This window comes from Tamandua tetradactyla, chromosome 1 (assembly GCF_023851605.1).
Source record: "Tamandua tetradactyla isolate mTamTet1 chromosome 1, mTamTet1.pri, whole genome shotgun sequence".
NCBI lineage: Eukaryota > Metazoa > Chordata > Mammalia > Pilosa > Myrmecophagidae > Tamandua > Tamandua tetradactyla.
Genome location: NC_135327.1, coordinates 20839210 through 20843158, shown reverse-complemented (window position 1 = coordinate 20843158; position 3949 = coordinate 20839210).

Genomic DNA, 3949 nt, shown 5'->3' with positions numbered 1-3949 from the left:
TTCTGTTGAAGGTGTTCCATAATTTACTCTGTCCTTTTCCTATTAGAATTTCAGGTTTTCCCAAATTTTCACTATTACTATTTTAAAAATATTTTTATTTATAAAGGTTTTTCTGTATCTAAAATTTTCCTTAAGTTAAATTCCCAGGAGTGGATTTCTTGGGTCAAAGACTTTAAAACAAACAACAACAAAAAAAAAAACTCAAAACTTTGTTATGGAAAAATTCAAATATGCATAAAAATTATGAGTAATGAAATGTTATCAGCATTTTACCAGTTTTGCTTCATTTACCCTCTGGCCCCCAAGTCTTTTTGTTTCCTGGAGTCTTTTAAAGAAAATCTGAATATGTTTTGAAGGACGACCCAACAGGATTTGCTGACAGACTGAACGTGGGGAGAGAGGGAAAGAGAGGAGTCGAGGATACTTCAAGGCTGCGGGCAGAAGCAGGAGGGAGAATGGAGTGGTCCCTGACTTGCAAGGTGGTCTTAAGACAGACCATCTCACCTCTTTATACGTGCCTGTGGGTTAGGTAGTAATGGTAGTCCAGGCGGTGCTTCTTCAAGGGCAGTCCCCCGAGGTTCCTTGACGCGCTGACTGATGAGATTTCCAGGACCCACCCTAAGGAATCAGAACATCTGGGAGGTGGTGCCCAGGAGTCTACGTTTTCACAAGCACCTACAAGTGATTTTAATGCTGCTCACATTGTGGTCCTCAGAGCAGCCGCTGCTGCATCACCTAGGAGCTTGTTAGAAATGCAGACTCTCAGGCCTCACCCTAGGCTGACTGAATCAGATTCTTTAGGGATGGAGCCCAGGACTCGGTTTTAACAAGCCCACCAGGAGCTAGTTTTCGAAGGGCCCGTCTGAAGGATGTGGTCAGCCAGCAGGTGCCTGTGGAGGACCTTCTCGGCAAGCCCTGGGGATGCTGTGGGGTCATGAAGACGTTGCCTGGAGGGTTCCATTAAGCATGGTCAACAAGCTGCTCTTGGGAGGGGACCATTGCTCAGTCTGCATTGGAACACTGATTTCTTTTCTTGTGTATTGGAGGGAAAATACAATGAGATTATCAAACCCTTTGACTTAATAGATTTTATCGTAGGATGGAGCCAAATTTATATATGTAAGATAAAGGCATTTAAGAAGAATATTAAGTAAGTATTACTGGAGGTAGGTTGTGGATTCAGCAGACATGGAGAAGCTGGTGTTCAAATGAACCAAGACTGCCCTGATCTACTCTAAATCCTTCAGAAATGTGGAAGAGGGAGCAAGAAAGAAGGAAGGAGAGAAGGGACAGAGAAAGCATGAAAAAGATTTAGTTGAGCTGTCCTTTCCAATTTCTTTTGCCTCCAAAAGAAGCTTAGTGCCTAGGAAGAAAAAGAAAAGGAGGAGGAAGAAAACTTTCATTGGCCTGAAAATAAAGATCCTTCTCAGTTCTCTGTCTGTCCTCGGTAGAGTTGACAGAAGAAAACCAAAGCCTGAAGGCAAACCCTGCTCTGTGGATTATGTTGTCAGAATTAATTCAAACTCTTGTTTGAAACCTGGTTTATTTCGGGATTGGACCTTTCTCTTTAAATAACATTATTTAAGGGCAAGCAGGTTTGGTTTGTTTTTGCATCTAATCCTTTATTGATCTTCAGCCGAGGATGCCAAGCATAGCCAGGTAAACAGCAGGAAGGAAAGAAACAAAAGGCATTTCCCAGAAACAACCTTACCCAAGTGACTCAGCAGAAGCCAGGAAAAGTGCCAATCTGGGGGAAGGAGGGGGTCAGCCTGGCCATCCACCTGAGTTGCTGAGCCAGGGGTGGGGATGGGGGAGGAGATACTCTATCTGGAAACCTCCTTGCCGCCTCCCCAATCCTTCTCTGAGAATAAGCCACACATTGAACCGTTCTCCAAACACATTCCCTAGAGTATGGGTGATGTACTCCCCTCTCTTGGTGTACAAGATGTTTTAGGAGGTACAGGACACTAGCGGAAGGAGAGGATTTTCTTTTCAGTTTCTTCTCAATCCTGCTAACAATGCAAGAGAAAGTCTTAGTTTGGTGCTGGCGCCTCATTAACACCTCTCTTGCCGCTTGCTAATAATCTGTCCTTGTAACAGTGAGCAGACCTCAGTCAGGAATTGAGAGTACGCCTTAACTAGCGGGAACTTGATAGCATTGCTTTGCTTTCATTGTACTTATTTTTACCGGTGCCTTGTATATATGATTTTCCACTTACAGAAGTGATTTAAGTTTTCCTTTTAAGAAATTTATTGAAGTTGCACAAAGTGAGTTGATTTAAAGGAAAATACTAAGCAAATGATAACCTGGGTGTTCTTCTAACATGGCACCAGTTACAAAGAGGAGGTTTCAGTCAGGGCCTGAGGTTCGGGAGACCCTCGCTTGGCCTCATCTTCATTCCCAGCCTTGCAGACGGCTCAGACCTCAGAGGCTCATGGTGTCCGGTGGGGATAAATATTGAAATTACTGTAAGAGAGAAACAACTGCCCTTTCCTACCGCCCTCATTTTCACCTCCAGGTGATTGCAAGATAGGAGCTCCCAAAACTGGAAATAGCCAATTTTGAAATAGTCCTAATAGCCAACATGTATTGTTTGCCATGTACCAGGTTATGTTTGAAGCCCTTTACATAAACTAACTCATCTTTTTTTTTTTTTTTAACTTTTTTATTGTATAGTATAACATATATACAAAACAAATTTTAAAAAGCAATCATTTTCAAAGCACTCTTCAACAAGTAGTTACAAGACAGATCCCAGAATTTGTCATGGGCTACCATACGATCCTGTCAGATTTTTCCTTCTAACTGCTCCAGAATATAGGAGGCTAGAAGGAATAAATATTTTTTAATCACCACAATCGACTTTTTTTCTTTCTTTTTTGTGAAAAATAACACATACAAAAAAGCAATAAATTTCAAAGCACAGCACCACAATTAGTTGTAGAACATATTTCAGAATTTGGGATGGGTTACAATTCTACAACTTTAGGTTTTTATTTCTAGCTGCTCTAAAATACTGGAGACTAAAAGAGATGTCAATTTAATGATTCAGAAATCATACTCATTTGTCAAATCCTATCTTCTCTGTAATACTCCACCATCACCTTTGATCTTTCTGTCCCTCTCTTCAGAGGTATTTGGGCTATGGCCATTCTAACTTTTTCATGTTGGAAGGGTCTGTCAATAATATGGGATAGGGAGATGGAACTAGCTGTTGTTCTGGGCTGGGCCCTCTAGGTTTCAGGACTATCTAGTCCAGGAACCTATCTGGAGGTTGTAGCTGTCTGAAAAGTTACGCTAGTGCATGGAACCCTTCTGAAATCTTATTTATTGCCCTAAAACTAACTCAGCTTATTCACAGAATAACCCTATGCAGTTGGTCCTCTTATTATCTCTATTCTACAAATAAGGACATGGTGACACAGAGAGGTGAAATAACTTGCTCACGATCATATAGCTTGTTGAGTGAGAGTTGGAACTCAAACCCAGGAAGTATGGTACAAGAGTTAGTGCCCATAACCCCTGTGCTGTGCCATCTCTCATGTCACTTATCATAGAATGTTGTTAGCTTATCTGTTCCCCCACCGCCCACCATACTTTCCCTATCTCGGAGACCATGTTTCCCTACACTAGCACCTAATCCAGTGCTTGGCTTATAAAGGTGCCTATTTTATATGGGTCAAATGAATTAATATGCAGAAAAGCCGACTGGGAAGATGAGATGACTTCTGGTTGACAAGGCAAAAAGGATTCACGGAGAGAGATAAGAGCTGAGTGATGAGTATGATTTCAGTAGGTACACGTGGGGAGGAAGGAAAGGAATTCCAGGTGGAGGAAACTGCCTGGAGAAAGGTACAGATTGGGGATAATGAATTGTCTAGTTTGGTTGGATTGGGGGAAGTGTTTGGAAATTTGGTCGGGTTCAGAACATGATGGGGTGGTCCCTTA